Here is a 16769-nt window from a genome sequence, read left to right on the forward strand (position 1 = left end):
GGCTGTAATGATCAATGATCGTCAGTGTCCTTGCTCAAAACACACTTGAGTAATGTAGTAACTGCCCACAAAGCTAATTTGGCTGGTATAGAAAGCAGATATATGAACCTAAATTCAAGGTTTGATTTTTCCACACTACTGACAAGATGGAGAGAAAAATATCTAAATATTGTAAATCCAGAAATGCCAAATCCCAATATTATAAAACCTAAATTCTTTTCTTTTCAGAGTGTTACATCAATTTATTCTAATAATCATCAATCTAGGTGTTACTTCAATGAAGACAAAATACAGCACCGAACCTATGATTTTAGTAATGCTGCCCTACAATATAAATGGGTAGTAAAAAGAAATAAGATTGAAATTGTTCCTCTTGTCTTCATTACAGTGGCTGTTACCTGTTTTGTACTTTGATATTCAACAAGAGACTCAGCAGAACTAGCCTGAAACCAGCAATGAATATATATGATATGTCTTAATATTACCAAAGAACTATGCTCTTATCAGGACCCTAAGTGGTTTTACAAATATATAAAACAAAGTTAGATAAACCTTGAATAGTGTAAAGTAGAATAGAATCCCCCCCCCAATTAATTTGCTACAATACATTTATTAGAAACCTTTCTAGGTTATGATTTTCAACATACTATGTGGAATTATTTCTTTTTTCCCCAGTTCCTCTTCCCTATGATTTAGCCCCTGTTGTCACTGTATTTGATTCTGGTGCCGTGGGTATTTTATATATGTCTGTCTGAATTAGGGAAGGGAAAAGAACAGTGAGACAAAGAGCAAAAGGCAAAGCAATACAACAGCAAACTTACAAGACAATATGTTGTAAACTAACTGTGCAACTGGTGGGGGGGCATGAGGGAGGGGGTACCAAGATGGACAATACCTAATGTATATAACTGTAACCCCTCTGTACTTCAACTTGACAACAAAAAATAAATAAATATTTTTTTAAGACTCCCTAATCATTTGTTCATTTCCCCTCTTATGCTTGCATGGTATCCTTTTTCACCAATAAAATAAAGAAGATTTACTTCACAGGATGTGCAACCTATAGGAAGGAGCTAGCGGTTCCTACAACTAATGCTATCCTTTGACATTCTAATGTTTTTATTTTGTCTTTAGTGACTTTTGTATTGCTTAAACAAACCTGTTCCTAACTATCTAGTTCTCATTAAAATGAAGCACAATAGTCTTTGAAAAGACTCAACCATAACCTGATTATTTTTAAAGCCATTTAATATTTGTCCATAAAAATACGCAAATAGCTAAAAAATAAATCAGGTGATTTCTAGGGATATGTACATGAAATTTTCCCATCTCTACTTGCTCAAGTCTTTAGCAACAGCACAGACCAGTTAACCTCCAGGTATCTACCTATCCTGATAAATTTGAACCTTGAAAAAAAAATGTACCTCGAGGTTGTAACCAGGTATTTCCTAGGCAACCAGTCTTTCAGGGAGTGTTCAAATATTTGTAGTGGGACAGTCTGGGCTACACATATTTTAGTTCTTATTCATGCATTCCTCATTTACAAGTTGTGAACCTGGTAAATTTCCTGTTTTGAAACTACGGCTCCTTCTCTGCTGTAGGTGGTCCTTGAATTGCCCTTTACTTAGCTGGAGTGTGGTTAAGCTGATTGTCAGGCTAAAAACATCATCTGATTTTTTTCCTTTGAAATTTTTCCTAAGCCATCTTGTGTCTAGGTTCCAATTTCCAATTTGACAAATGAGTCTACAAGTATCTGACTCAAAATTTCTGTTCAGAGGGTACAGATAACAGCGGTTCTGTGCTGGCTAGGAGCATAGCTTCTACAGCCAGATTAGCTTTTCTGCTAGCTCTGCCCCCTTTCTAATGAATGCCCTGGAGCAAAATATTTAGTTTCTTTAAGTCTCACTTTTCTAATTTATAAATGGAGACAATAATTTCCACCACACAGCCTTTTTAAGGGTTCAGTGAGTTAATATATCTAGAACTTAAAACAGTGACCTAAATACAGTGAATACTATTCAAGTGTTTGCTGCTAATGAGGTTAGAATCCTGAGCTGAGCCACTTCCTATGATATTTTGCCCAAGTTACTGACCTCTCATATGTTTCTATTTTCTCAATAGTTGAACAGAGCATTACTGTGTGAACTATAAAACACATATAAGGAATTTATGATACTGCCAGGTACATAGTGACCCATAAATAACACTAGGTATTAACATATACTTGCTAGTGATTTTCTTTAGCTATCTTCCACTTCCTGCATTAAAGAGGAACTAGTTCTACAATAACCCTTTATTACTTTTACTCTATTTTTATTATGACTAAAGTTCCAAATTTATCTTCCTTACTGTCTAACAAAAGTTTCTCCGACCACAAAAGAATATCTTCTATGTAATTCTCACTGTCACTTTATAGCTTTAATATTCCTCTTATATTACCCTCTTCTGAGGTCTCCACTCCTACCTATGTTTAAGACTAAAGACTCAGAAAGTCCTTTTAATTCTCCTAATTTACTAGTTTTTTTTTGTTTGTTTCTCTGAGAAACAGAAGATAGATCTGTCTGAAGACTTAAACTGTGATGTTGCCCTTTTCATGATCAAACTGTAAGGCCTATATCACCTATTACTTTGCCTTCTAATCATAGCACCCCAAAATACAAAATAGGTGTAGCTGAATAGATGACTTTTCTCTTTTTTTCTCAGCATATATTAATTTTACAAAATAATGGGTTTCATTTCCATACCTGTATACAACGTACTTTGATCATATCCACACACCCTCACCTTACCTTCTCTGACTACTTTCCCTCTACTCACCGATTGCCTTCCTCTTCCCAAAAAGTCCATCCTTCACCATTCATTTCTTTTTTAAAAATTCTAGATCCCTCATGACAGAAAGCATGAAATATTCATCTTTCTAATTTTGGTTTATTTTGTTTAACATATTGATCTCCAGTTCCATCAATTTTCCTGCGAATGGCATAATTGGGTTCTTCCTTATAGCTCAGTGAAACTCCATTATATGTATGTATTCTTTATCTAACAATGTGTTGATATGAACCCAGGATGATTCTATGATTTGGCTTTTGTGAGCAGTGCTACAATTAACAGGGTGTACAGGTATCTATCTGTATTATATACTGACTTAAATTCCTTTGGATATAATTTATACCCAGGAGTGATATGAAAGGATCCTATGGTAGTTCTAGGTTTACTTTTGAGAAAGTTCCATTCTGATTTCTACAGTAGTCATACTAATTTACTTTTCTACCAGTAGTGTTGTTTGCTTCTCTCTGTCTCTTTCTCTCTCTTTCTCTCTCTCTCTCGTGTGTGTGTGTGTGTGTGTGTGTGTGTGTGTGTGTGTGTGTTTAGCTGTCTTTTTTCTTAGCCATACTGAGTCTGACCCAAAGACCCTGAACTTGCTATGTTGGTGCTGTGCGACTTGATCCATGCCACTACAGTCCCTTTGCTCTTTAGCTATTTTTTAAGGTAGGGTCTCATGCTTTTTCCCATGGCCAGCCTCACATCTCAATCCCGCTATCTATGTTTTTAAGATCACAGGTATGTTCAGTTTATTGGTTGGTATAGAGGTCCTCACTAACAATTTTGCCTGGACTGGCCTTAAACTACAACCCTTTCAATTCTGCTTCTGAGTAGCTGAGATTACAGGAATGAATTCATGCATCTGTCCTTATTATTTGCTTGATGACTTGGGTGAAATGGAATTCATGTTGTTTTGACTTGCATGTCACCAATGGCTGAGGGTGCTAAACACTTTTTTCAAATGTTTATTGTCCATTTATATTTCAAGAATTCTCTGCCCAATTCATTTTCCCACGTATTGACTGGATTATTTATTCTTTTAGTGCTTAAGTCTTTGAGTTCTTTATATACTCTGGTTATTAATCCACTGTCAGATGAATAGCTGGCAAAGAATTTCTACCATTCTGTAAGCTATCTCTTTATAGTTAGCTGTTACCTTTGTTGTGCAGAAGCCTTTTAATTTGATTTTTAAAAATCACATTTTTCCATTCTTCCTATTATTTTCTGGCCACTGGAATTCTATTCAGAAAGTCCTTGTCTATGCCTTTATCATAAAGAGTTTTCTTCAAAGTAGTTTCAAGGTTTCAGGCCTTATATTTAGATCTGTGATCCATTTTTGCATTTGTTTTTAAAGAGAGATGTCATTCCAATTTTCTAGAGATGGACAGTTTTCCCAGCAAAGGTTTTCTTTTCTCTAATTCAGGTTTATGTCACCTTTGTCAATAATTAGATGTCTGCACCTTTGTGAAATTACTTCTAGGTATTCTATTCTATTCCAGTCTATTCTATTCTATTTTGTTGGTCTGGAGGCCATTTTGTGCTAGTAGGATGCCATGATTGTTTGTTTTTGTTTTACTGTGGCTCTTAAAGTTAGGTATTGTGATACATCTGCCATTACTTCTCTTGTTCAGAGTTTTTGACTATTCATCCTCTTTTGTATTTGATATGAGTTTTAGGATTTATTTTTGTGAAAAATGGCATGGAAATTTTGAAGAGGAATATATTGACTTTTAATATCATTTCTGTAATGTGAACCTTAATAAAATATTGTTAGTCCATGAATATAGACATCTATCTTTCAGTGTCTTCTTCAATTTCTTTCTTCAGTTTCTTCATGGTTTCCATTGTAGAGCTGCTTCACATCTGTGTGCTGTTTATTTCTAGTTATAATTTTGAGACTATTAAGAATCCGATTGATTTCCTAAGTTTTTCTCAGTATGCTCATGATTGGCATATTAAAAACAACTGATTGGGGCTGGGAATATGGCCTAGTGGCAAGAATGCTTGCCTTGTATACTTGAAGCCCTGGGTTCGATTCCCCAGCACCACATACATTGAAAACGGCCAGAAGTGGCGCCGTGACTGAAGTGGCTAGCCTTGAGCAAAAAGAAGCCAGGGACAGTGCTCAGCCCCTGAGTCCAAGCCCAGGACTGGCAAAAAATAAATAAATTAATTAATTAATTAATTTTTTAAAAAACTGATTTTTCTACATTAATTTTGTGTCCATGGGCTGGAAATGTGGCCTAGTGGCAAGAGTGCTTGCCTTGTATACCTCAAGCCCTGGGTTCAATTCCTCAGAACCACATATATTGAAAAGGCCAGCAGTGGTGCTGTGGCTCTAGGGGCAGAATGATAGCCTTGAGCAAAAAGAAGCCAGGGACAGTGCTCAGGCCCTGAGTCCAAGCCCCAGGACTGGCAAAAAGAAAAATAATAATAATTTTGTATCCAGATAATTTGCTGAAACTGTTTATTAGGTCAAAGATTTTCCTGGTGAAGTCTTTTATGGTCTTTTAAGTGGGATTAGTTCATCTTCCAGTAAGGATAATTTGACTATTTCCTTCCTGTGTATGTCCTTTTATTTCCTTTACTTGCTTTATTGCTCTGGCTAAGAATTCAAGCACTGAACTGAATAAAAGTTGTGAGAGGGACACCCTTGTCTCTTTCCTGATTTTAGAGAAAATAATTTCAGATTTTCTTTGTTCAATATAATGTTGACCAATTATTTGTCATATGCAGTATTTCTTATGTTGAGGTATGTTTCTTCTCCTAGTTTCTTTAGAGTTTCTATCTCGAAAGGTTGGTCGATTTTGTCACAGTTTTTTTCTGCATTTGTTGAGATTATGTGATTTTTTGTTTTTGTTTCTAAAATAGATGACTTATAAGAGCATCTCACCATTTTTTTTTAGGGATCATGGGATTGTGGTCCTAGTAGATATCTGTTATATTTTTAGAGTGAATTTTCCAGTGGTGAACAGTTCTGGATTCGCCAGAGGGTTCCCTCGCCAGCACTGCTCATTCCCAGTTACTACTGTGCAATCCCATCTCTATCACTCCAGCCCTTCAAGTTAGCAACTCCAAAGGGCCTGATCTCTGTCCTCTTCTCATCTCTGAATTTCTATGTGAAGTCATTATTACCCCCACTTGATGATCATTTGTAAACCTTAGTATAACTCAATCTCCATTTCCAAATTACAAACCAACATATTCAACATCTAGTGGACCTATCTACTTGAATAACTCAGACTGTGAGAAATTGAAATCTTTTTCCCAATTCTTTGAACCTGATCCTTCCATATGTATATGACCTGTTTCTGATAACTCTTAGCCCTTACTGTGTACCACTTGTCTATGCTTTTCCTACTGGCCTCCTTGCTGCCCCTAAAACCTGTTGAGCACAATCTTGCTTTATGTATTTGAAATTATATTCCATATCCCTAGAATACTGCTTACTCTAACATATGCATGTTGCATTCATTCAATTTATTCAACTCAGTTCTTTAAGGAGGCTTTTCTGACTAATCTCTATGAATTTTTAATAACTCAACTCTCTGACTTAAACTTTTGTTCTCCATAGAACTTATCACTGTATCTTACTTGTTCACTCTCTATGATCCCAAAAATTGTCAGTTTTGTTTAGTATTATATCATCTATATTGTTGACATTTAAAACAGAGCTTATCCAGGAACACTTAAATCAGAGGAGGTTCCTACTGTGACAGAATACATGGTAACATATTATCTTCTGGACTAAAAATTATACCTCACATCACCTGGTAACAACCCATTTTATAATCTCCACTGTAAGATGCAGCAAATAATGTACATAATCCCCAAGAGTTCATGGTATAGTTAAATCATAGAAGAGAATAAGAAAATGCATAGCCAAAACTCTCCATGTTAATTTCTTATCCAATATTTGCATAATTTCTAAGCTGTGACTTAGTCACGTTCTGCTATCGCTACACTAATACAGACAAAAATCATTTGTAGTAGAGTGTGAAAGTTCACTTCATTAGAGATTCAACACTTTAGGATAAATATTAGTATTTCTCGTACTTCTTATCTTTTCCACCTACTTTATTTCTCACCATGTTCATACAACTCTGCAAAATAGTTATGTGAAGGACTTAGTGCTCATTAAAAACATAGTTTTCTTCCCCTTTTTAATTTTTTTAATTTGGTCTCATAGAATCAAAAAGGTAATTTGATAGAAAAATATTAGGTGATGTGAACTTGTGAACTGATAGAAAAAATAAGAAAAACCCCTCAATGCTTCTTTACAGTACTCTGAGTAATATTAGATCTAAAATATATACCCATGGATTTTAGTAACCTAATAACTATGCACACAGCTTTGGAATCCTTTAAATGTTTGACCAAGTGGAATTTTTGGTTAAATTTAAAATGTAATAAAGTTTGTAATATATACATTTACTGTTAAAACAGTCTCCTTTCTATTGACTTTTATTGGCTCACAGAACAATAAGACTTTTGATAAGTCTTTCTACCTATAAAAACCTAGTTAAAGAAATAGAATACTGGGATAGGTAAAACTTCATTACCAAATCTGCATGAAGTGCAAGGTTTTGGTAACAGATATGGTGCAAACTCTCTAAAGCAGGATTTTCAGAAAAATTCTATTATAGTAAAAATCATATTGGTTGGATGGAGTGGAGGACTTTGGAAAAAAGGCTAACATACCCCAAATACTATGCTCAATGGTCCTTGCCAAACCTGACAAACGTACCTTACTATAACACTAATGCATGTTTCAAGGACTGCAAAAGGTTGGGTTTCTAAAACCAGAAAAAAAATATACAAGGTTTGAGGTACGTGATATTTACTAAAGAGCAACACCTGTAAATAGGAAGGGAAAAGAAATAAGATTCGATGGATGAAGCCATCCAATTCAGCAGGGAACTCAGAAGTAAGTATCTTCTTTCAAGACTAAAAGACCAACCTTCCATACACTTCATTTGCTCATATGGGAGACCCCTGGGAAGTACATGACTCAAGGCTAATCAAACATCCTGGAGCTAAGGTCACAGAGCTAAGATAGACCTCAATAGCTGAAAGGGAGAGGCTTTCTCATATTCCCGTGGCTGACCAGAGAGGGCTTCCTTGTAAAGGATTTCAGAGCACCTCCATTTCTACCATTTCAACTTAAATTTTGTCACCTTGTGATATTGTACTAAATATGGGAAATACTTGAACAAAGATAGATGTGAACATGACTACTTTTTAACATAAATGCAATAGTAATCTTTTATTGTTTAAGACATACTGTCAAAAAGACATTATAAACTAAGGACAAAACTGATTGTCAAGTATTTTATTCTTCTAAGCTAGGTTTTGTTCAGATTTCTAAATTGTCCTTTCTTTACCGAAGTCTACAGAAGTGGCACAGGGACCCGCAAGGGGCTAATTATTTCTGGCTGTGAATTACTTTAAAATAGTTTAAAATTAGTAAAGAATTTTTGGCACTGAGTACCTTTTAAAAAATTCTTCAATTGAAAACAAATTCTTAACAAAACTACAAAAAAGTTGTTAACTTTAAATCCCAATCTAATGATACTGATACTGATTAAGTAACATTCATTCTTAAACACCTTTAGTTTCAAAGTCAATAATTCCAAAATTTTACTGCTTTGCTCTTTAATATTTTTGCCCTTTATCACATTAAGTTCTATGATAATGATAAAATAACTCTAAAACAACAACAATAAAAAGCAACACTTAGGCCATTAGCTAGTTTCCATGATGCAGCTTTGAGTTGATTTCACCCACCTAGCATGAGGTCACTGCACCAGAAGTTGGTGAAAGATGCAATACGTTCTTGTGAATCACTGGGTTGTTCTTTGCCTACCAATAGCAAACCCCTTCCTTTCTCTTCTACTTGTTCTTAGATTTTTGTGAAGAATGAGCATTTTATAATTTTATAGGGAATTTTAATGTCTTCTATACACATGCATAATATACACTAAATATAAGAATCATTTATCAGTTATTCATCTAAACCTATTATATTCATGTTATTTGTTCTATGGAACCTGAAAATTCCATGGTTGGAAACTTAGTGTACCTTCCTAGAAGTAAAAGAAAAATAATAGAAACTAGATTATAATATACATGCATGTGCACACGTGCACGCGCGCACGCACACACACACACACACAGTCTTCTAAAGAGACACAAATCAAGTGAGATTTGGAGAGAAGAAAACAGGACAAGAAGAAAACAAAGTTCTTTTATTAGCACCACAAAGCTCCCTCCATGTTATAGTTATTCTATCAAGAAGAAATGCTGCTCATACTCAGGCCAGTCAGATCTCTAGCATATAACACTCACAACCTTTATGTTTCTCATCTTTCTTTTTCTTATTTCTTGCAATGCTAGAGCACCTGGCACTTAGTAGTACTTACTGAAAAAATGACCTTCAGACTTTTTATTGTTCCCACCATCCTAGCCTTAGCATATTTCACTATCCATAAAAGATACCTCCCCTGGCAGGGGGCTTTACCAAACCCTGGTTGTTTGTGTCTCTTCCTAGACATATAAAAATAAGTTCATAGATTCTCCTGTTTCTTTTTGTCCTACATTGAATGCAAAGAATCTCATGCAATTATGTCTAATGGAGCTTTTACACTTAGATGTAATAATTGTTCCTTGCTAGGAAGCCTCCTAACTTTAAGTTCATGATGATGAACTGCAACTTTGTTAAATAGAAAGCTATGGAAGCTTCTAAATTGTGACCCAGGCATTCTTGTTTATAATTTCAAGTTCTTCAAAACAGAGAGATACAAGCTCAAAATTTTAATAAATGACCATAAAATCCAAGATATTTTGGGTTCTTTGCATGGAGTTAAATCCATACATTCTAGCTCTGTCAGTAACAAGAAGGTTTTAAGACCTATGGTGGGAACTTACTTGTTCCTCTTCCACGGATGCTAAATCATCTTCATCCATTCAAAATGATTGGTTTGACTTGGGTCAGTGTTTTCCAAAGTTTGTGGTTGCAATGAAGTAGTGGTACAAAAATAGTATTTTTTGGTCTTTTTTTATATTTTAGTATATATTGATTTTTACTTTTCAGTGTATATTAATTTTAGTGTATATGAATTGATTATTTTAATCATTAAATTTTCACACATATTTAACGTGTTTATATTATATTCCCCTACCTTATCTTCTTTGATCTCCCTCACCTTTCCCTCTGTTCCCTCATCCTTCTCCCCCTACCTCCCTTTGTCGTAATACTGCATGGAACCCAGTGCCTCACCTTAGCACTGTAGCACTTGAGCCATGCCCCTAGTATTTTGTTTGTAATTTGTGTTTAAGGAACTTTGTCTGGATGGGCTCAAACCTCAGTCACCTGGCAACATCATCTGAGAAGCCTGGGATTGCAGGCATGCACAGCCATGCCTGGGAGCCACTGGTCCCTTTGTAAGTAGAATAGAATTGGGCAAAGGAGAAAAAGAGAAGTATAGAAAGAAAAGGCAAGACAAGAAGAATGTGAAGAAGGAAAGAAGACATTAAAAAAAGAGGTAAATAAAGAAAAATGGAAAGGAGAGGATGAATGAAAGGGAGCACAAAAAATAGGATGAAAAGTGGAGATGAAAAAGAAAGAAGAGGATGGAAAAAAGAAGACAAAAAAAAAAGATCTCAGAGAAATCATCCTGTGTTGTAAAGCAAATAGTCACTACTAAAATATTTTCTTCTGTTTTGTACATGTGTATGCTCCAGTATGTATTGACTGGTGATGTGAAGTATATTTCTGCTATGTGTTGCTTTAAAAAAAGAAAAAAGTGAGTGATCTACTTGATCCTCAAGCCAAAATAGTTTAAAATCCATAGATTTTTTATATGTGAAATAATTTAAAAGACAAATAGTAGAAAATGAAAATGTTGAAAAATAACAACATATCTACCTACAGAACATATAATCCTAACCTTTCAGAAGGATAGGTATCATTCCTTGAAGAAGAGTCTAAACCGGCCATTCTTAGTCAGTATCTCAGGAAAAATAAAATCAGGATGGAGAAAAGAACTCTTTCCCCACATGCTCTTCAGATAAAGTCTGATGATGAAAAGGCCCCTTCCCTCTAACCTGTCAAGTAAAACAGAAATCTTGACAATAAATATTGAGTAAAGTCTTCTAAGTTATAGTTTAAACCATCTTCCCAGAGCCTTGACTACATGGTTTTGGCCTCTAAACCTAATCCAAAGAGAAGGTTAAGCTGAGGAAGATAACAGCCGTCAGTGTCTTCCCCGTGGCTTCTGTGAACTGCATTTCATCATGTGGTATGTATTTTGTCTTCTGTAAGAAGTTTGAGCTTTGACAGGTGTACATGTGACTCACAGGCAGGCTCAGAACTTGTTCTTTTTAAGGCTGTCTCTCTCTAAAAAAGGTTGGTTGCCAGACTGAAAAGTGATAAGCCTCTAGAAACTCTCCCAAGTAATGTTACTAACTCTATCTTTCTTATAAGTACTGTGTAATACTACGTTCCACTTTAGTATAGAAATAAATTTACAAGGCAGTCTCTTGCTTTACTGTAGCTTTTTTATTTTCATTCATTGTAGTTGGTAAACCTTCAGCATGTTGCTGCTCAGTTTATAATCAGTGGTTTCAGACTTGCTGCAAAGATGCTCTTTCATTGCTCCATGTTTTTGAATACATGGACATTTTCTCTCCCAGGCTAGTTTGAAACTCACAGAGATTAAATAGCATATTTCCTATTTCCTATCTTGTCCTCATACATCTAGTTTTCAGTCTTAAAACAGGCAGTGAAACTGACTGGCTTTCTTCCTTTGTTGTCAAGTACAGGTTTGCCTGGGGAATTCAACAAACTCCCATCATTCTATTTCTATCACTCTATTCATTCATGAACCACGCTTTAAATATTTTATTACAACTTATGTCTTTTATATGCTTTGGAATGTTTGCTTCAATTACTAATGAACACATAAAAGACAGTAAAGAAAGAATTAGTGTCTCCTTTGTCCATTAAAATGATTTAAGATTCCAACTATTCAACATTATTTAGTATGCATTCACTATGTGCAGGCACTAAGCTACAGACACTGAGATGGTGAAAATGGATATGATCTCAAACTTTCGGGAGGCTACAAGCCTATGCAGAAGTAACTGCAAACGGTGAATGTACTAAGTGGTATTACAAAAGATCCAAGGAGTGGTGGAAAACTAGGAAGAGAATAACTCTGGGGCAAGACACAGAGATGTGTTTCAGTGATGGCTTCATAAAAGTGGGCCTTATGGTATTCCAGGCTTTTAAAAGGGGATGAAGATGAATGCAAAGAAACAGACAGGCATTCCAAGTTAGAAAAATAAGACAAGTGACTTGGAGATGGAAAAGCACGGGTGTATTTAGAAAATTATACATGGACAAGTTTGTAAGCTAGCTAGAACAAAAAAGTAAAGCTAAATATGAAAATAAGAACCATGTTATAAAAAACCATGAAATTCAATCTAAGAGATCTGAATTGTGAAAAATATACATATACTAACTCTCTAACACCTACATTTCCAATCGTTATGTCTTTTTTGAATTCCAGATTCGTATGTCTTCTACTTAACATCTTCACTGGAATCTCCAATAAATATAATAATAGCTCAGCATTTAAACTGCTGATATTTTCCTTCTTCCTTATAGTATTTCCAGTGACTGACAGAAGCTCAGTGAATACCAACTTCATTTTTTCAAATAACTAATTTTTTGCCCAATTAACTCTCTTATCTCCTTGCTTTTATTTTTTACTCCTTTGTACTATTTGCCATAAGCCTGTAAACTCAATAATCAGAACACCAATTCCACTAAAACACCAAAGTCTTTCTATAGATGTAAAAGCCCCTTTACATTTTCAGCTTCTAGTTCTTCTCACTTTTGTACTGTCAGTCATACTGGCTCCTTGATGCTCCTTCCATAGAGCTGTCTTGCACCTACCTTAAAGTTTGTAAATCTGCTCTTCCCTCTGCCTAAAGAGACTTTCTTTAGAAATCCACACCTTTGCTTTCCCAGCTGTTTAAGGCCTTTGCTTACCTGCTGCCTTCTCTGCTAGTGCTTATTCAAATAGCCTGTTTATTTCAGTCCCTTTATCCTACTCCCCCTCCACCTTCCCTGCTTTTTCTCCTTAGCAGTTCTCCTAGCATACTCTAATGTTACTTATCTCATTTATTTTTGTCTGCTTGCTTTGACTGGAATGTAAATTGACAAGGGAAGAGACTTTTGTAAATTGCCATATCCTCAGAGACTAGAAGAATGACAGAAAAAAACAAAGTGCTTAATAAAAATTTGTTAAATAATTCAAAAATCATAATCAATAGGACCTCATTGGAGATTTCTTAGTAGAAGAGAAACATGTGCTTTGGGAAGAATCACACTGGAGTGGAAAGGGACAGATTCAAGTTGAAGGTAAACTTTACGAGTTCTTTTCAGCATAACCTACACCATGTTTGTTATTGGACTAGTATTGGCAACTCTTTGATGTATGAAGGAAAAGGAGGTTTTGACTTGAAGTGGTGTCATTTATGAGAACATGAAATACAAAGCCAGAAGAAAGTTTACAGAGACATGAAATTGATTGTGCGTTTTGGATGCCACATTAAGTAATAAAGGAAATGAAAGCTTAACCAAGTTAATTGATATTCAAAACAAAGGTGGGTTCTAGAATTTTCTTTGACTCTTAATTAAGAAGATCCTAACATTTTTCATTTATTAACATTCCAAAATTGGAAGAAAGATGACTTAGTGCGTGTTATTTCTATTAAACCACATTTCATTATAGAAACTGAAGGATTTCTGGGTAGAAAACAAGATGGGTAAGGAAAAGCACTTTACTCCAAGTCATACAGTCACCACTTCACCAGATTTAAGTCTTCATCAAGGAATAAGGTGTTCTGACACATTCAGGAGCTATCAGTAAACTAGTATAAGTAGTCATGAAAGTGAAAATTATGATTACTTTCTGCTACTTTTGCTAATGACATGACAAAATAGGATTCATTGTGAAGACTACTCTGATCATTGGATGTTCTCAAATGAGTTGTCTGTCAGCTGTCCATCATTACAAGGAAAAATGGCCCTTTTTTTTTCTTTCACCTTTTCTTGTACGTTACACTGACCCTCTTATGTACAATACGTCATTCCCATGAAACACACAAATATTGTCTGGCTTTGTGCATAAGTACCATATTTAAAATTTTGCTGATTTCTTTGTGTTGAAATGTGTAAACTTGTAATGTTTTGAGAACATTTAAAAATATTTTTATTGTGGATAATTTGGAATCATATCGTTTGTTTCATTTCATAAATCTGCATTTATTTATTTACTTCTGCGGTAGGGGGATTTTTTCATAAAATGTCTCATGTCATATTTTCTTTAAAACATGGAGGTTTAGAATTGAAAGACAGATCTCCATTGAGTTGTTTCTTTGGAAACAACTCAAACAATTGGTGTGTCTCATTTTTAAAACATACAGAACTAATGAATCAGAGGATGATTATTGTTTATATTTAAGTAGTCCTATTTTATGATATAATAGTTGCCATGCAAACACATTTAAGTGTTTGTTTACAAATCATTACCTGCTAAGAAAAGATACCAAGCTTGAAAATGAAAGTATAGAAATTTTAAAATCCACAGTCAACAATTAACATTAGAGGTTAGAGAGGAGTATAGTATAAGTCAAGGAAAAATTGATCCCATTTACACAGCTTCAAAAAAACTGTAAATAGAAACATACCTGTAAACTCCCACATATATCCCTTTATAAGTAATGATTCCTCAAAAAACAACTGAGACGAAGAACCATAGCTTGAAACTCTAACAGGAAGTGAGGAAATAAAAATCACCTCATTTTAAGTAATGCCAAAATTAAAGATACAATGTGTTGCCTAGGATGCTACTTAGTAAATAGTTTAAATTCCTTCCACTTGAGACAGAAAAGATCCAAAATATATTAGCTTCTCCCGTCCCTCTCTAGTGAATTAATATTCCATCATATACACCATTGCTGCTAAGGCAGCATCTCTTTTAAGGAGCAGAGATCTGCAAATAGCTATTTTGCAAAGAATAAAAATATACCTTTGTAATTTTAATGTGTGTTTATGTAAAAAAGATGTGGTAGATCCATGTTAATAAACCTTGAGTGGAGGAAAAAATAAAATAGTGGCTAAGCTATGGTGAGTAATTAGCCTTTTAGCATCCTCTTTCTTCAAGAATGCTTCCTCCTGTGCTAGTTCTTTTAAATAGCTCCAGTCCTGGCTGCCTTTGTTGGGCTTGGAAATTGTTCACATATGAGAGAAATTAAGCCCTCATTTAACAGAGACACATGCCTGTCAAGACCACAGGAACAAAGACTAGTCCCTAGGGCCTGTTCAGCTCCCAGAGGCTGCCACTCATTCTGTTAGCAATGCTTACCCTTTACAGAATGTGGATAAAACCCAATAAATCATTTCATCTGCTGTGCTTAATACATAAGAGCACTGACAATTTTTCAAAGTGTTTGCTGTTTCTTATACAACTTCACAGCTAGTTAGTTAAAAAAATAAACAGGCCTCCTATTGTTGGTTTGTTTTCAGAATGCAATGACTTTTTTTGTCAAAACGGTAGTAAGGATGTTCCCAAACACTATTAGCATAAATGAAGAGGCAGTATCTCAGATTTCTTCCCAGATATTTTCCTCATATTTATGGCTAATAATTCCAACATCAATTTTGTGAATTGTCAGCACATCACACAACAGCTTTTAAACCCAGCTTCAGCAGCTTGTCTTGACAAAATGACAAAGGATCAGAATGGTACAGACTTGCTGTCCTATTTTAAATTCAATACTTTTGCTCCTTTTGAGCATAAGAGCAAGATGTTCTGTCAAAGTAAAGATTACAACTACTATTTAAAAGCCAGTTCTTTTTCTCTAGGAAACTAAAATGGCCTTCTTGTAAACTAAATCAAAAATCTTTCATACATTCTCATTTCCAAAAAAATATAAACAGTATAATGTTCTCTTGAGAGAAGACATAATTTTTGTAGATGTCTATATATTGCCCACCTACATGGGGGCACGGTGGAAGATCATCCACAAGACTTATTTAAAAGTCCTTCAGTTTTTACCTATTCCTATCAAAAGTAGAGAAGGGAAGGCCTGTAGGGAAATAGGTGTTATTAAATACACACTTTACTTAAAACTAAAATGCTCATTTTGCCTGACTATTTTGTATGGAGAGAAAACTTGTCACGACTTTATTCTAGCAATGTTAATCTTTCCACAGAAACACTAGGAATTCTACAACTGACAGCTTCAATCTTCAAGATGCCATGAACCCCAAAATAATAAGCTAGTAAGTAGCACAGGAACTTCACTCTACTCAGCAGGGGGAGAAAAAGCAGAGCTGGATTTGATAAGTAAAACCAGATCTACCCAATGGCTACTTGGTAAAGTCCTGCAATTAATGGGGACCATAAACAGTCCATGAAGCCAGCATGGCAGCCGTTCTCTCCAGAATCCATTCATTCATAGCTCATGAGACATTAATCAGAAGAAGCACTGGCACAAATACTCTAAGCAAGCACAGAAAAACATACATGTGTCTCAGCCTAAAAAATAAAAACACTGAACTATATATTCATTTTATATATCATTTCCAAATGATTTATTATTTTTAAAATAACAAATTATTTTTATTTTTAAACCACAAATCACATCCTTCAGGCCTTAGCAGAGGCAGATGTCAGAATGTGGTAGTACAACAAAATTAAGTAAATAACCCTTGAAAAAAATAACACAAAGTTTACTTATAAAAAATGACACTAAGGTGAACTGCCTAATAAGAACATGAATTTGCTTAAATAAAGCATTACATAGCTCTGTTTTAGATTCATCCCTAAAGCCCTGAAAGATATTAGAATTTTAGTGAGTAATTACCCTAT

General features: G+C 34.9%; 1 protein-coding gene and 1 long non-coding RNA gene across 29 annotated transcripts in view; both read right to left on the minus strand.

Annotated features, from left to right (window-relative positions):
• Sox6 (SRY-box transcription factor 6) overlaps positions 1–16769 on the minus strand; it is a 538528-nt gene that overhangs the window by 154956 nt on the left and 366803 nt on the right. The window lies entirely within an intron of this gene.
• On the minus strand, positions 981–14287 carry LOC125361752. Its single transcript, XR_007212989.1, has 3 exons — positions 13611–14287; positions 12413–12419; positions 981–991 (listed from the first exon to the last, which is right to left on the minus strand). It is a non-coding gene; the product is annotated as an uncharacterized LOC125361752 (long non-coding RNA).

This window comes from Perognathus longimembris, chromosome 13 (assembly GCF_023159225.1).
Source record: "Perognathus longimembris pacificus isolate PPM17 chromosome 13, ASM2315922v1, whole genome shotgun sequence".
NCBI lineage: Eukaryota > Metazoa > Chordata > Mammalia > Rodentia > Heteromyidae > Perognathus > Perognathus longimembris.